This window comes from Pelodiscus sinensis, chromosome 21 (genome assembly GCF_052426305.1).
Source record: "Pelodiscus sinensis isolate ZL-2025 chromosome 21, ASM5242630v1, whole genome shotgun sequence".
NCBI lineage: Eukaryota > Metazoa > Chordata > Testudines > Trionychidae > Pelodiscus > Pelodiscus sinensis.
In genome coordinates, this window is record NC_143072.1 from 22,899,916 (window position 1) to 22,916,961 (window position 17,046).

Sequence of the window (17,046 nt, forward strand, 5' to 3'; positions counted from 1 at the left end):
AAATATCTCCAGAGATGGAGACTCCACAACCTTCCTGGGCAATTTATTCCAGTGTTTAACCATCCTGACAGTTAGGAAGTTTTTCCTAATGTCCAACCTAAACCTCCCTTGTTGCAGTTTAAGCCCATTGCTTCTTGTCCCATCCTCAGGGGCCAAGGAGAACAATTTTTCTCCCTCCCCCTTGTATCACCCTTTTAGATACTTGAAAACCGCTATCATGTCCCCTCTCAGTCTTCTCTTTCCAAACTAAACAAGCCCAGTTTAGTTAGGGTTATGAGGTTAGGCATAAAAAAACACTATCAGTAGGAAACAACAAATGGCCTGGTAGCACTTTATAAACTAACAAAACACGTAGATGGTATCATGAGCTTTCGTGGGCACAGCCCACTTCTTCAGATGTCCGGAGTTTTGAGTTTAGGATGTGCAGACCCAAAATAAATAGGAGAGAAGGTGGGGGGAAAGGAAAAAAAGGAGGGAGATGAAAGACAGGGAGCAGAAGGTATAGAAAATCAGGAAGGTAGAGGGAATCAGTAAGTATCTGAAGATTGGGTAGTTAAAACGAAGCAGATAAGAATCAAAGTCAATTGATAGTATCCTTCCTGACATAGGAATCTACACAAAGAGCTGTTTGCACCTTCATTGAATGTTAAGTTGATAGTGTCCCAACCATCCTTTATCATGACTGAGTCCATTAGCATGAGAACTGAATTTGCGGATGAACTCTAATTCCAATGCTTCTCTGTGTATCTGATTAGTAGAATTGGTTTGTGACAAGACAGCCACTTGAAGATCTTTTAAACAGTGATTAGGAAGATTAAAGTGTTCCCCAACAGGTTTCTGTATGTTCCCTATACGTATATCTGATTTGTGTCCATTGATTCTTTCCCGCACAGACTGTCCAGTTTGTCCAATATATATAGCAGTGGGGCATTGCTGGCATTTGATGGCATAGATCAAATGCCTGGATGTGCAGTCAAATGACCTTTTGATTTGGTAGCTTATGTTGTTGTCTCCAGTGATGAATTCACTAGTATAGATGTGTGGGCAGAGTTGGCATCGCGTTTGGCTGCAGGGCTGGGTTCCTGGATACTTATGATGTGGTTGTGTAGCATGGTTACCGGAAAGAATTCGTTTCAGGTTGGGGGGTTGTCTGTAAGTGAGAATAGGCTTTTCTCCCAAGGCCTCAGAGTGAGGAATCATGTTCCAAGATGGGTTATAGATTGTCTATAATGCACTGGAGGTGTCTGAGTTGTGGACAATAGGTAATAACAAGTGGAGTTCTGTTATTTTCTCTTTTGGGTCTGTTTTGAAGTAGTTTTTTGGCTCTGTCAATTTGTTTTTTCACTTCTCCAGGTGGGTATTTCAGTTTTAGGAATGCTCTATAAAGATCTTGTAGGTGATTGTCTCTATCTGTGGGATCGGAGCAAATCCGGTTGTATCTTAGGGCTTGACTGTATACAATCGATTGAGAAATTTGTCTGGGATGGAAGCTGGAAGCATGAAGGTAAGTGTAGCGGTCGGTGGGTTTCCAGTATAGGGTAGTGGAAATGTGTCCATTATTTAACTGTGCTGTAGTGTCCAGGAAGTGGATTTCTCGTGTGGACTCGTCCAGGCTGAGGTTGATGGTGAGGTGGAAGTTGTTGAAATCCTTGTGAAATTCTTCAAGAGTCTCTTTTCCATGGGTCCATATGATGAAGATGTCATTGATGTAGCGTAAGTAAAGTAGAAGTGTTAGGGGGCGAGAGCTGAGGAAACGTTCAAGGTCAGCCATAAAGATGTTGGCATACTGTGGTGCCATGCAAGTGCCCATGGCTGTGATACTGACTTGGAGATAGAAATCTTCTCCAAATTGGAAGTAGTTGTGGGTGAGGACAAAGTCGCAGAGCTGTGTAATCAGGTGTGCAGTGCTGTCATCGGGGATGGTGTTCCTGATGGCCTGTAATCAGTCTTCATGTGGAATGTTGGCATAAAGGGCTTCTACATCCATAGTGGCCAGGACGGTATTTTCAGGTAAATTACTGATGTTTTGAAGTTTCCTCAGGAAGTCAGTGGTGTCACAAAGGTAGCTAGGAGTAGGACCACCAGTCCTTATACTTATTCCTTTGATCCATGCTGTTACCTACAATGTGTCTTCAGATGGTTTCAGTGACGGTGGCCTCCATCCTACGAAGACGACAAAGCATTTTCTCCATGGTCAATTGTTATTTTTATCACTGGAGGACCTAAAGGCCACAAGGGAGATCGCGTGCCACCAACTGTGCGGCGTATCGCCCAGAAATGCAGCAAGAGACAACCTCCCCCGCCCACACATGCTGACAGTCTACAGACAAAGATGGGAGAGGAAACCTGAGGCAGAGAGAAGTGACCAAGGCGCTCACAGAGGCAGGAAGACAATCCACATCTTCTGACTCCCAAGCCAGCCCTCTTGGTGGAAGCACTTCCCCTCCCTCTGACTTGCTAGGTCCAGCCCTACAGAACGCCGACACCAAAAGGGAGTGAAGTAGGGATGTTAAACATCAGTTAATTGAATAGTCGATTAACCTTGTGATTTCTTATCGGTTACTCGGCTATTCTATAGTCTCCAGGAGTTGAGCCGGCAGCCAGCGCGCTCTGGCCCCATTCCCAAGGAACTCCCTGCCACTCTGCGCTGCTGCTTCTGTATCAGAGGCAGCAGCGTGGGGTGGCAGCAGCCTGTATCTGTGGGGGACTGAGCTGCTGGACCTGGGGTGAGCTGGAACTGAGCTGGGCTGCCTGCTTGCTTGGCTCCTAATACACTTTAAATGAAGAGCTGCAGAGTAGGTGAGTCCTGAACCCGGCATGAGCCAGGCTGTTGGCCAGCCTGCTAAAAAGTTTCCTGGCAAGGGGAAGGGGGAATACGTGTAGTCTACAGCATTAACCAATAAGCTTTTGCTTATCGGTTCATCGGTTAATCAATGACACTATTACATCCCTAGAGAGAGCACTGCAAAAAATTAATCTGCGTGGATATTTGCTTCAAGTTGTTCTTCAGGTATCTGTCCCAGTTCTGTGACAGGGGAACAGGCACCCACCTCCCCAGAGGAAGGCTTCCAAAACCAGTCATCCCAGCATGCGATGCTGCTCCAGAGACAAACACATGAACGCAAGTGGCCCAATGGACCTACAAAGGATGCCACTAGGGTCGCCAGGTGTATTGGCCTGGACAGTCCAGTATTTGCAGTTTCTGTCTGGTAAAAAAAACCCAGAAGATACTCTCATTCTTCTCCTGCCGCATCTGGCAGGGCGGTGGGGGGGAGTGAGAGGGGGCGAGCGGGAATTTAAAAGCACAGTGATTCTTTTTTTTGGTGCAGGTTTTTTTATTTCCCAACAAGTTTGGTCCTTTTTTTTTGCTCAACTAATTTTTCCTCTGCCATGTTTGGTATTTTTTGGGAAAGCATCTAGCAACCCTACATGCCACCTACAGAGAACTCGCATCATAGATACTTAATTTCTCTGTCCTGTCGCCTACTTCCAGAGTGGCTGGGGCTAAGCTTTGCAGAAACAAGAGGGCTCTGAGGAAGGAGATCTGCAACAACGTTCTGCTTTCTCCATTTAGAAAAACTTAACAAAGAAGCCCTTGTTACAGCAACAGGGACTCCTTACCTGCCCCGGGCATGTAAACGCAGTGATTGCAGACTAGAAAGCAAGCTCTGGTTTTTGCATATAAATACATGTTTAAAAAGCCAAGGGTAAAATTTTTACAAGTCACCCCAAAAATTGAGGCCTTTTTTCTTCCCCAAAGGATGAAAAGAGTCACATGTTAAACTGTATCCAGGTTTATGTTGGGTGGTTATAGAAACACTGGTATATAGAGCTAAAAAAACCAACAAGAATGGTTTTTATGCTGTTGTTTAAGTGTTTTTAGTTACAGACTAACACGGCTACTCCTCTGAGACTTGCATGTAGAGTGGAATTTAGTTAATTTCCAACTCCCAGGAAGGAAAGGACAGAGCACAGATTTGAGCTGCTTAAAGGGCTTAAATAATGGGGCAGTGAGACCAAGAGAAGTGGCAGTAGGAATTAGTGATGTCAATAGGTAGATGACTACACAATTAACCAATAAGCCCAGGCTTATTGGTTAATCTCGCTGACTACACGCACTCCCTGCCCCCTTGCTGCCTCTGTATCAGAGGCAGCAAGAGGTGGGAGCGGACGCTGGTACTTCTGAGGAGCTGGCTTAAAAGTTGGCTCCCCATGAGCACCTGATCCACCTGTTTTCCCCCCGCCCCCACCTGCTGATGCATCCGAGGCAGCTGCATGGGGTGGCAGGCGGGAACCCATTCACACAGGGAGCTGGTTTTCACAGAGGCAGCAATGCAGGGTGACAGGGGGCTCCCAGGGAGTGGGACTGGGAACGCACTGGCTGCTGTCCCTGTCCCCGGGGACTATTGAATAGTCATGTAACTGCTAAAATGTCATGCAGTTACATGACTATTCAATTACACGCAATCTAACATCTCTAGTAGAGGTGATTTGCAATCTCTAGGCTTGTTACAATCTCATCTTACTAGGAACTCTCTCGCTATAAAATGTAGCAACCCTAATTCCAGTTGGGGTGAGATTGTAAGAACTGTATAGGCTGCAGTCACCTCTACTGCCACTTCTCTTGGCCTTGCTGCTTAGTTATTCATGCCCCTAAACCAAGTGAAATCTGCTTTCATTATAATGCTGCTCCTGGAAGGATAATGGATATATCTCTCTCCAGCATGCGTCTCCCTCATTAGAAGATTACGGTTTAAAAAAAAAAGTACTGAGTTTTGAACAAATCTGCTTTACATGTGCTTTTACTACCAGGGAGGTATGCAAATATTTTTATAAGGCAGTAGCTAGATTGTGTTTGCATCTCGTGCCATTTGCTAAGTAACTGCCTGGAATCAAGTTCCACCTTACCTAATATTTACCCAGCTGGAGAACAAGGTTCAGTGGTGTTTATCAAGGCATGGCTACATTGTAGCTCAAGAAAATAGCACGGACCGGACCGGTGGATGAAGCATGCGACCGCCATTCACGTGCTCCAGCCCCCTAACCATTTTGGTCGCCCTCCGCTGGACCTTCTCCAGTGTGTCCACATCCCATCTATAGTGGGGGGCCAAGAACTGGATACAATACTCCAGATGTGGTCTCACCAGCACCAAATAAAGACGAATAATCACTTCTCTAGATCTGCTGACAATGCTCCTCCTAATGCACCCCAATATGCCATTAGTCTTCTTGGTTACAAGGGTGCTCTGAGGGAAATCCCCTCCCCAAAATGACACTTGTCCAAAAGCCAGGATAATGCGCCAGCCTGAACCAGTGACAGAAGGATGAGAAAACTGCCCTCCAATTACGCTTCAACTGAACTTTTTCTTTAAGAAATGATTATTTTGATGTTGACATCTTCAGTAGCATGATTTTTTTTCTTTGCAGATTTTCTGACAGGCCTTCTATGATTCATTGGTTCGTCTTGGCTCAGGAAACTCATCACAGAGGAAAACAAGTTGAGACAAAAAGAAGTGTTTTTGTGGCAGCAGGTAATCCTGCCCAATAAGGCACAAGACCTCAAATTCAGGAAAGCATTTAATTAAGGGCCCACTCCCATTCAACTCAGGCCTTGTCTATACTAACCCCCACCATCGATCTCATCTAGGGGACTTCAGCTATGCAAACAGCATAGCTGAAGTTGATGTACTTACCGCAGTGTCTTTTGTGTGGTAAGGTCATTGGGGGCTGCTCTCCTGTCAATGCCAGCTACTCTTCTCGTCCTGGTGTAGTACCGACGTTGACAGGAGAGCACTCGGAGATTGATTTATCGTATCTAAGCAGGCAAGATAAATTGATGGTCAGTGGATTGATCGCTGCAGTGTTGATCACTGGCATGGTGGAGACAAGCCTTCTATGGCAGTGGTTCTCAAACGTTCTGGCTGGCCGCCCACCCCACTCAATGCAAACCTTTCCACAGATCACCAACCAACCACCCGGCATGACAAAATGAGTGCAAGAGAGGGAGGGGGTGTGAGGTCTGGGTGGGAGGTCGGGTCAGGGTGAGGGTCTGGCTGAGAGGTTGGGGTGGAGAATCTGGACAGGAGGGAAAGTGCAGGAGCGGGGTGGGTGTGCGAGGCCTCTGGGAGGGTGTGTGTGTGAGGAAGATGGGGGTAGAGGTCTGGGCCTGGGGAGGATGGGGGATATTTACCTACGTCCATACTCTCTCCCCCGCAGTTCCCAGGCATCGCCCCCTGCTGCTCCCATTGGCCGGTATTCCAGACAATGGGAGCAATGGGAAAATCCTCCAGGCGAGAGGTTGCCTGCACTGCCATTCCAAGCAGCTGCATGTGGAGCTGCTTCCTTCGCCTGCAAGCCGGATCTGGTCCATGAGGCCCGGGGCTCCCCCTCCCACAGTGAGAAGCCAGCACTGGTGCTCCAACCTCAGGAGGCGGGGCGGGGCTGGAATGCCAGCGTGGGCTCGCTTGGCAAAGCCCTAGGCCCACAGCCCTGCAAGAGGGTTGTAGAGCACTAGTGGCCCACAGCCCACACTTTGAGAACCACTGGTCTCCGGGAAAACGCCATTTAATCAAACAGCAGCAGGGCCAGACTCAAAGTGCCGATATCAATTTTCTTGTGCCGATATTGTCTTTTTGTTCTGTGTTTGTACACTGCCTGCCACAATGGGGTCCTGGTCGATGACTGGGGCTCCCACAATACAAGCAACGCATCCCCTCGTCACCGCTGTTCCACCAACTTCCTAGCCACGTAGTTACCGTGAAGCGCTCGCCTAGCGCTGAGCATGCACTCGGGCATGTTTCTGAACAGGCAGCGATCGCTACATTCTTGGCGGTCACTCGATAACGAGTAGGACGTCTCCCTGTTACCCTCCTATTGTGGATCTGTTGATGGCTGACCAGCCCCATTCTGGAGCTGCAGGTCTTATCGCAGAAGGGGCAGGTGCAGATGGCGATTGGAAGGGCAGTTTTTGTGGCTCTTTTCTCTGCCTTCTCCGCCTCTCCTTGTCTGCACTTGGGTGGGACCTCTCAAATTGCACCACCCCCTCAGATTACTGCTCTCCACGGGGGGCGGTCCTGGGCAAGGTTCTCCCAAGTGTCACCGCCAATGCCGCACTTTCATGTTCGCCTTCAACATGTCCTTAAATCGCTCCCTCTGGCCCCCCACACTCCTCCGTCCTTCCTTCAGCTGGGAAAACAGAATCTGTTTTGGGAGGTGCTGATCAGGCATCTGGACCATGTGACCAGTCCAGCAAAGTTGTTGGGAGATGATGATAGCTTTGACTCTTCCAGGACGCGAGTGTTCATGTGCCTGTCCTCCCAAGGGATAGTTAGGATTCTTCTGAGGAAGCGTTGATGATATTGTTCAAGTGCCTTCAGGAGACGCTTATATGTTGTCCGGGTTTGTCATTTTCACCCCCACAACCATCCAGTTGCCGAATTAGTGTGAAGTTGAGGGCAGAAACAATGCAGGGAAAATACTGACTACTCTCACTGATGGGAACAAAAGAGGCTGTTGCCCCGTGTGGGCACCATTTCTTCCTAGGGATTATTCAGTCACCCATTCAATAGTTTCTTCCTGGGTATTTTGACAGACAATTCAAGATTTCTGTTGCAATTTCAGAGCAGACAGGCACAGTCAAATGAGAAACAACAGCGTCTGAACTTCCTCTTTCGAAGATTGCCACAGTGCTGCCACAGAACCTAGGTCACACAAATGAAAAAACGGCGCAAGGGGTCGGAGAAAAGACACCCACAGCCATTACCAGGGGCTGACTGCCTTAGGGCTTAATGTGTCAACGCCTTCTTGCAAATCATGTGTGTGAGACAGCTTAGTTACGCCAGGCCTTTAAAACTGGACTGGAGCGGGCCCTAGAAAATATTCTGCAGGGAAATGATCCTGCCCCAGAGGAGTGAATGCCAGTCTTTCCGTTTCTAGCATGCAGTTGGGTGTGACTCAAAATGAATGTGTGGCATTGTGTTGCCCAAAGTCTAGCAGATGGTGCGAATTAAAACACAAAAGGAGACACATCAAATCGACCCCGTGAAAAGAATCTTTATGTATTTTTCAGGTCAGCCGAATTCCAATTAAAGTCTGTGCAGACCAAACGCCCTGGAGATGGGAGTCAGCTGTTCAGACATAGGCGGCAGCTGTTCAGACATAGGAACATAGGCGGCAGCCATGCGAGTTTCCCCAGTGTTGTGTCACCAAAAGACCCATCCCTCTGGCCTGGAAGGGATCACATCGAGGGCAGCTGAGTCTGCGATCTCTCATCAGTCCTCTGTGCCTCGCTCTTCTCTGCTGTTGCTCCCCATTCGCATAATTGGCGATGGTGATAATTGTAGCCTGACAACCAGATTTGAGCTCGTTCACTCACTTTGTACCAACCATGCGACAGCCACCTGCTGGTGATCGCTTTCAATATCTGATAGAGGCAGCGGAGGGAGGAAGGGGGAAATTGACTCGTCGACTTGACTCTCTGATAAGCATTTGCTTATCGGATAGTCGACTAGCCCTTAACATCCTTATTCCTTACAGTGGGCCTAATTACTTGGGATCTCACCCAGAATGTCTATTAAATAGGCTGAGGAGCATCTTCCATTTCTGCCCCCATGTCTCGCCCACAGGCGAACCTGCATGATGGCAGAGGGGGCTCTGTTGACTTAGCATTAGGTGCTGGGCTGTCTCTTGAATCACGGATGTCAATGTGAGGGTGCAATTATACCGTGAGGAGAAAGGTCACCATCCAATCCGGATATTTGCATCACAAAGAGCAACGGGAGTCAGACCCGGGCTCCGTTTTCTAACCAGGAAAGCAGTGTCCTTAATCTAAATAATTTTCTTGGACTGGTGGCACCAATGAATCCAGCCACTGCTGCACAAGTGACCTAGGTGGACAGGTCCTATTAGCATAAATGGAGCCGGGCATACCTCTTTTCCTCATTCTGGGAATAATAGGCCTGATGTTTTGCCTACCCTAGCTCCTAAATTTGCAGAGACGTATGGAATTCAGTTATAACTTCCATTGACCAGTGGAGGGTTGTGCGGCCGAATCCCCTGTAAAAATCTTTGAAAATATAGGAGTAAGTGATGTTGTGACTCATTTGTTCAAGGATGTCACTGGGCATCAACATCTTTCCCAAAACACTTTGATTTTAACAAAGTCTGTTCAAAGGGGGAAAAGATAGTGAGGCCAAACTTATTTAACTCTGCAATCTTGGTGCCACCAGCTCCAAGTACCAGAATTTCATAGCCTCAGTAGAAGACTACTCTTTGGGCGGATAACATGCTGCTGCTTGATTACTGGCAATAGAGAAACCTGCCATTTTTCTAGCTCTTGGTGCAAACTGCAGGTGGTGAAAAGATCCCCACAGTAAACGCTCGGAAAACCGAAGGTGGCTTGACAACGTCTTTGGTTTTTCTCAGATGTGATTTGTGGCTTTACGGCAACAGGCTCGTTCCCTCTCTGACCCTGATGGGCTGTAGCATTGTGACAGACACGGCAGCTGGAGCCTGGGGATGCCTGTAGCATTCGCTCCTTACAAGGCATGAAGTGTGTTCTCATTACACATTATTTAAAATGGTGCCATGAGGTCTCCCCCTGCCCCCACTTGAATTCAGGCGCTAGAGAAAGTGGAGTCAGACAGGCTAAAAGACTGAAGGAGACAGCCATTTCGGAGCCCTTTACCAACACAGAATGGACCAAAGAGGAAAAAGAACAGGCGTGAGATTAGTAAGTTTCAAACCCCCACAGGGCATATAGTACATGGTCTGAAATTGATGCTTATACAACAGAAGCCGTCCAGATATCTACTTTAACTGTCACAAGACAATCCAGGATTCCCTGCTGCGAGGGGGGAGAGGTGGAGTGGAACAGTCACAAGCTAGTCCTGTGTGGGTCAAGGTGAAGACAGGGAGGCAGCATGATTTCTAGGTCTCCACTGACTGTCCCCAGTACAAGGCCGTGGCTACAGCAAACGCAGCCACTGGCTCCTTGAAAGCCACCTACCATCCTGCTCCCTAACGTAACCAGCTCAGACCTGGAGCCTGCCCACACTTCTCAGCTGTCGGAGGTTCTCAGGCACGACCCTCGGGTATCATGTAGCCTTCAGAAGTGCGTTTCGAGCTGCCAGATCTCTAGCTGCCCCTGCTGTTTTCGCAGCCAGGTGGTGCACCATGGAGACCAGCGATATGCCGCACTGTCTGCAGGGAGTGGAAGCAATAGGTCCGCTGGAGGCGTGTCTCAATTTCAAATGGCTTCTTGCTTCCACTTGAATTTTCTTCTCTGGTTTCCCTCAAGCTGCATTTCTGCTTCGTGAGAAAACTTTTAAGTTCCTCCATGCTGAGGGGAACTGTTACAGCTCCTCGAGGCACCACAAGGGCCACCGACCTTTTGCCAGGATGTCGGTCACGGATGTCACTCGGCAATCTTGCAAAGGAGCCTTTTCAGGGTTCAAAATGCAGCTCATTCTGTCTGCTGCGAAATGAGCAGAGGTAATATCAGCACAACCACCGCCCAACAGAATGCAGTGGGCCTATCTTCCCTCTCTCCCCATAGCAGGAAGGAATGGACTGATTTAATTCCAGGTGCTAGAAGCCTATTTTAATCACAGAATGGGAATAGCTGCTTGTTGGAGTTAGGAGTTCTAGGTTCTGTTCCTCTCCCTGCAACTGCACGTAAGCAGGTCACTGCTGTCTGTGCCTCAGTTTCCAATGGTCTTAATAAATACCTTCTTTCTAAGGACTTATCTTTAAGCACTTTGATCCCACAGACACAAGGCATCACCAGCAAGATAACTGAGTTATAACAAACCTCCTCTAAACTATGACAAACCAGTAGACCCACTAGCTGGAAAGTATATTGTAATGAGCTGGCCTGGATGATGTCACACTGCCCTCCACAGGATGAGATCAGAATAGTTGAACTGACTATCATAGCCCCTATACTACTGAGAGGTAAAGGAGAGTCTCCTGCCACACAAGCAGTAAGAGCCAGTCCTTTTTGGAGCATGGCTCATCGTGGACTCTCTCTGCTTTGCCATGAAATGCTGAGTGAGCAGGGAGTCCAGCTGAGAGAAAAAGATGATGTTGCGATAAGTTGGGGTGAGAACGGGGCTAGATGTGTTCTCAGGTATTGTATCCACTCCTCTGTCTGAAGAAAGAATACATGTCACTAAGCAGAGCCATTTCCCCTGCTGACTCACACTACCGCTTTACAAGCTCTGGCAGCTCTTGGGCCACTTACATCGATATGCATTTGGGAGGAAAAAAAGTCAGGAAAACCTTCCTACACTCCGAACCTAGGGAAGAGGTTTCCTTTAAGGAAAAAGCGATTCGAATGCAGGAGTTATTATTTCGAAATAACGGGCGTGGACGTTCTCTTTGGTATTTCAAAGTAAGGGAATAACTCCCCAATGTAGACATACGTTGAGACTGCTCCTATTTCCCACACCCAATTGGTTTTGCCTAAGAAAGGGAGTGTCATGGCAGTCTGGAAATCCCTTTTTCTGAAGCTCTCAGAGTGCCGAGTACAGAGCTTGCTATGGAGACCGGCTTTCAACAGCAGGACAGATACGTGCATGGGTGGCCAGTATGCTAGTCGAGGGAAGGCACGGCCTTCCCTAACTGCCAGGGGTGGCCCCGCCCACACTCCGCCTCCAGAATGCCCACTGTAGGCATGCTGGGGGCAGAGTGTTGCTGCTCCCAGCACCTGCCCTCACCCCGTGATCCGAGGCTGGAGCTGTTCTCCCTCCTCCCTTACCGTGGGGCTGGGGGTGGGGCCTTGACAGAAGGGGAGGGGTTGGCGGTGGGGCCTGGGGGCAGCCCAGCTCTACCTTCATACACCACCCATGGATACTTGGTTCCTCCCAGGCCTGCCAACGGGGGAGGAGGGAAAGGCCTAACAATTCAGCCGTGTGGGGGAATGTTTATTTTCTAAGGGCTGAAGATATCTTTTTTGAGATGAGGTGACCATGGTATTCAAAATGTGGGTGTACTATGGATCTATATAGAGGCAATAAAATATTCCCTGTCTTATTCCCTATCCCTTCTGTTTGCCTTTTTGCCTTTTTTGACAGCTTTGCTCACTGAGTGGATGTTTTCAGGGAACTATCCATAATGACTCCACAATCTCTTTCTCTCTCTTTCTCATAGAGAGAGATTGCAGCAAAACTAGGATTATAATCCAGGTCTGCTGACATGCATGCCCATGCTCTAACCACTACACTATGCTACTTAAGTTATTAACATCATTCCCAGCCCTTGCATGACTCTACAGGGGCCTGGTTCTCCTTTGCCCAGCAAGAGTCATTTACATCAGTGCAAAGTGAGCACATGATGCTATCTTTCTGATCCTACCATATCTGAGACTCATTCTGTACAGGTGCGACAGAGCACACAAGTGCCGGGCCATGGAAAATTCAGCACTACAGTCACCGTGCCCTATACTCACCGTAACCCCCTCCTCTGACCAAAATCCCTTCCAAACAATTAGGAAAACTTGGTTTGCAATGTTATCTTTTTCATTTCCCCCCAGATATAATACCTGTCAGGATCACAGTGAAATCACACTAATAGCAGCGAATATAACAGCATGGATTGTGCCGGGCGCTGGGGCTGCTTAACTTCTGGCTTTGATCTCAGCAGTAGTTTCCCTTGTATAATTTGCAGGCTCTGTGCACAATGGTGTAAGGTTTGGCGCGCATGCACCTTGCGAGCCAGGAGGGGGAATGCTTATTTTCTAAGGGCATTGAAAAGACAAACTTGGGGAAAGCTTTTATCGCCTGCCTTTTGATTTCGAAAAATTCAAGACCTAAGCCTCTTCAGCAGAAGATGGTTTGTCGAGGTGCTTTTTGTGAGCGGCCGCTTCACATGCAGAAGGCCTCTCTGTAACTGAGCTACATGCCACTCCATTAGGGTTGCCAGGTGTCCGGTATTGACCCGGACAGTCCGGTATTTTTGCCTCCTGTCCGGTAAAAAAAATCAGAAAATACCGGGCACCTAAAATGTCCAGTATTTTCTGATTTTCTTCCCGGATGGGAGGCGAAAATACCAGACACCTGGCAACCCTACGACACACTCGACAACTGGGCCCAGACCCCGGCCTCCCCAACACTCCCAGTTCCTCTCCCCCGGACTCCTTGCTTACCTGGTTCCATAGGGAAGCTGCGTTCTGGCTTGATCAAGAAAACTAAATGGCCATTGGAAAAAAGTCTAAAGACCGAGGGGAAGCAATGACTTCCCTGGGTCTTAGTGCTCAACTTCTCCCCTGTTCCTATCCCTATTCTGACTCTGCTTTTTTTCCCCCACAACAGAATTTTTTCCCCGGTGGTTTTTTTTTTGGGGGGGGGAGGGTATTCAGTATTTTTAGTTAAACCACCTGGGAACCCTACACTCCATGGGACAGTCAACCACACCCAGTCGATGTGTGGGTTGCACAAACTTCACAACAATATCCAACCAAAAGCCTGAACATTCCAAACCTGGAGAAAATTGGGATCTAGAGCAGTGGGTCCTAAACTTTTTGGCATCATGCCCCCCTTTTTGATTTTTGAAAAACCCTCACGCTCCCCCCCCCCCAAAAAATAGCAGCAAAACTTGTTGAGCAAAAAAAAAAAAAAAGGAAAAAAGGAACTGAACAGGGCAGCAAAACTTGATGGGGGGGGAGGCTGGGTCACCTCACACACCCCCTGGAATATCTTCATGCCCCCCTAGGGCGGCACACCCCCGGCTTGGGAACCCATGATCTTGAGTCACATTTCGCAATTGGGTCTCAGCTCAAGGAAGGTGATTAGCACAGTGAGCCCTGCACAGACCCATAGGAAATAACCACCTGGACAGCGTGTGATGGGCCCAATCCTGATCGGCACTGAGCACCGTCCATGGCACACCACAAACTGTGCGCCCACTGATGATACTGTGAGCTAAAGGGGCCCAGCTTTCCTCAGAGGCAGGCTCCGAAGCTGACATGTTCAAAAGCCCCTTCAGTGACTTCAATTCTTAAGTGACTTCATGTGGGATTTTTAAATGTGCTTAAATGAGCTAGGAGCTTAAATCTATCTGGTTTTCAATGGGAATTTAAATCTGTAAGAGCAATAACATGCATAATTAGAGGAAGCAGGAGCCATCGGCCCGCCTCGGCGCGATGGAGCACGCCGGCATGATTGGCATAGAAGACCAGCTGTAGATTTAGGTATGTTATAAAAAGTTATCAGTGAGCCAATCCAAAGGCAGTGAAAAGCTGTTCCTTCTCTACCCGACAGGGAACAGGATTCAGTCTGTGTTGGTTAGAAACACAATTAGATCACTAGAACAGGAGGGTGTTACAGGATCATAGGACTGGATTTTCCTCTCACGTATTCCAGCGAGAATGAGGAGCAGAGCTGAGGAAGACAGTGGCGTAAAGCAGGGTGAAAAGAGAATCTGTCGCTGGCTTTGCTTCACTGTTTATCCATCAGCAGGAGATTCTTGCTGGGGGAGAAGATATTGTAAGGGAAATGGAAGGTTAACTATTAACTCGCCCACACGGCTCCTAACAGAGAAAGTAAGGGCTGGATCCAAACAGAGAAACAACCCTCTCTTTCTGAAGCGCCGCAGGCGACAGAATTAGCACGGAAGCTGCCTGAGAAAACTAGCCAATCCTCAGGCCAGACCCCCAGGCCTGAGGGTCGGAGCTATTCATTCTGACGTAACACAAATAAACTGTGAACCTGACAAGTACACACGGTATGAGAGGCTCGGACAGCGGGAGCCCGTTCTCCTCTTGCCATGCGGGATTTCATTACATGTGTAACCACCATGAGCCTCGGCGGGCATTCCTGAGGTGAATCTCGAGGGCATGAGTGAGGGAACAGAGCACGGCCTACCAGGATGTGGCAGGGAGAGGGTTGTACCAGGGGAATGGAAACAATTTGTACGGTGGGGATGGGGAAGGGCTAAGAGCCATCGAACCAAACTAACAGGGCAGCACTCACCTCTCATGGGCCTGCACTGTCTCTCTCAGAAGCCTGGTCAGCAACTCAGCCCTCCGGCCGAGTCACACCCTGCGTGAATCACTCAAACCTCTGCTGGGGTACGCCTTTAGCCAGGGCCCACCGTGGTGCCCTCTTGCCTAGTGTCTTTCAGTTTTCTCTCTTAGTCTGTTCCCTTCTGTCTGTTCCCCACTCGGAGGGAGCGGTGCCTCCGGAGCTTCCCTTCCTGGAGACAAGTTTCCTCAACCAGCCTCACAGGCTGCACATCTTGAAGGCTCTAGCAAACTGACTGGAGAGCTAGCCCTCAGCTCCCTTTCATAGGCCTTCCTAACCCCTGATTGGCTGGTTTCTCTTCAGCCGCTCTACCCTCCTTGGAGGACTTCTCTATTTTCCCTTTCTTCTAGGGCAGGGTGTGGCAAGGCCACAAGCCTCCAGCAGAGGGCTTTGGGGCATGCTTCATCCTATCACAGTAACCCTGCATATGATGGAAACCATTTCAAGCCAGGGGGCGTGGTAGCATCCCCCACGCTGCTAGTTTCAGCACCATGACTGTACAGCAGGTGTCTCGGAGTCTTAGGATCATAGAACTGAATTCTGCCTGGGTGGGGGTTAGTTAATTCAGCCAACTCCTATTTACTAAACACTGAAAGAAAGGTCAAAATGGGAAGTCAGATTCATAGGGTGTTGTAGTCATAGGTGTAAGTGCTCTGCATGAGACAGTGTAAGGTTTTATCACCCTGCGCCTTTATTTATACACCATAACCACCACCCATCCCATCGGTCCCGAAGTCTGACCCGTGTCATGTCTAGCTACCACTAGCCTTTAAATCTTGTCTTGAGATAGTTCACACCGGGATGAGACGTAGTCTGGTACCGCCGCCTGGGGCAGCAGGGAGAGGGGGGTCCGGGCCCGCCCTCACTCACGGACCCCAGCCCAGGGCCCTAAGGACTCAGACCTAGTGCGGTCCGGAACGGCTTATGGGGCTTCCCACCGAAACTCGCCAGCCCACAGGCGACCTGCAAACGCCCTGCCCTGGGCTGCTTCCTCTCCCTTTACCTCACTCCCTTAACTTCCCTCCTGCCTCCATCCCTCCACCCCTTTTGGTTCTCCATCTCCCTTTTCAAATTACCCGTGTCCTGCCCCTCCCCGGCAGATGCCTCCCTCTTTCATCCTCCTCCAGGCCCCGCCCTCTCTTCCCCACGTTATGCTCTCTCCACCCTCCTATGCTCCTTCCCTGGGCACTGCCCCAAACAGCTGTTTGGCAGCACCCTCACACAGCACGCATGCGCTCACCCCGAGTTGCCACCTTTCTCTCTGTCCCTGGCCGATGCGGGGTTTTATTTTTAAGGTGCAGGGCCGTAGCACCCTGTCACACATGGACGCCACCCTGCGCAGCTGGTTGGCGGCACGAGAGCACGCTGGGTACACGCTCACCCTGGCTCGCCACGCCCCGTACATGACCAGAGCGGGGGGGTTTTGGAGTGCGGGGCAGTAGTGCCCCCTCACAGACAGTTATGACGAAATCACTAACTAGATCATTGCCAGCTCAGTTATAGTTCTAGAGCAGTGGCAGGCAAGCTAGGGCCCATGGGCCACACGTGGTTTGTCAGGGTAAGCTGCTGGTGGGTCACCGACAGGTTGTTTACCTTGCATCTGCAGGTACAGCCGCCTGCAGCTCCCATTGGCTGCAGTTCACCATTCCTGGCCAATGAGAGCTACGGGAAATGGCAGCCAGCAAGTCCTTGTGGCCTGCACCGCTTCCCACAATCCCCATTGGCCAAGAACAACAAACCGCAGCCAATGGGACTGCGGGTGGCTGTACCTATGGATGCAAGATAATCAACCTGTCTGGCGACCCACCAGCAACTTACCCTGATCAGCCACACGCAGCCTGGCGTTTGCAGGTTGCCCATTGCTGTTCTGGTAATTCTGTGAACAACAGAGACATTACACCCTGGGTGGGCAGGAAAGATTTGGAACTGGAGAGACAAGGCTTTAATAAGACAAAGAAAGTTTCCATGGCATAAGGCTTTGTATTTTTCAGGCGTGCTTAGGATGAGGAACACTGGCTACCAAAGT

At 49.2% G+C, this 17,046-nt stretch overlaps 1 long non-coding RNA gene across 1 annotated transcript; it reads right to left on the reverse strand.

The window, feature by feature from the left end:
- Positions 1–3,328: 3,328 nt before the first annotated feature.
- On the reverse strand, positions 3,329–16,720 carry LOC149521923 (uncharacterized). The gene is made up of 2 exons (XR_016347664.1): positions 14,970–16,720; positions 3,329–10,474 (listed from the first exon to the last, which is right to left on the reverse strand). It is a non-coding gene; the product is annotated as an uncharacterized LOC149521923 (long non-coding RNA).
- Between the last annotated feature and the right edge of the window lie 326 nt (positions 16,721–17,046).